Source organism: Galeopterus variegatus, unplaced genomic scaffold (assembly GCF_000696425.1).
Source record: "Galeopterus variegatus unplaced genomic scaffold, G_variegatus-3.0.2 Scaffold16970, whole genome shotgun sequence".
NCBI lineage: Eukaryota > Metazoa > Chordata > Mammalia > Dermoptera > Cynocephalidae > Galeopterus > Galeopterus variegatus.
Genome location: NW_007743081.1, coordinates 3,935 through 4,576, shown reverse-complemented (window position 1 = coordinate 4,576; position 642 = coordinate 3,935).

The window sequence follows — 642 nt, the reverse complement described above, 5'->3', positions numbered from 1 at the left end:
AGATTAGAAGGATTCCATTAAATATTTTGAAGATCCTGCCAAGTATGGCTGTTAGAAAGGTATAAATAAGCTATAAAAATAAGTCAATTACTCATTGAGGCCATATGTAAAGTTATTCCTATGAGAATAGATTGGACCATAATCTACTCTTGCAAACAAAGAAACAAAGAGATGGACCTGCTGCAGAACATTGTGTCCACTTAGGAAAAGATATTTAAACAACATCCTGGTATAAATGGTCAAAATAACAAAGGGGCTTTGTTTGTCCATTTTATTAATGGACTGTGCCATATATATGTGATTTATTACAGAGACATAAATGAGATTTAAAACGACCTCCTCGATGAAGTTGCAACATTTAGTAGAAAGTTTTGATAGGACATCAGAACAGAAAAGACACCACAAGACAAAGAAATTGATGGCCTTACAATTTCAGTTGCATGGTCCCTGCTCTAACTTTCAAAGACCTTTACCTCATAACTCTATCAATAAAGACACATTATTTCAAACAGAAAGGACATTGGAAAAAGAATTGCCCCTTCAACCCTTTATTTTTTATTTTTGGGGTTGTTTCCAGTTTATTTAATTAATTAGTTAATTAATTTATTTATATTATTTTTATTTATACGTATTTGTGGGGTA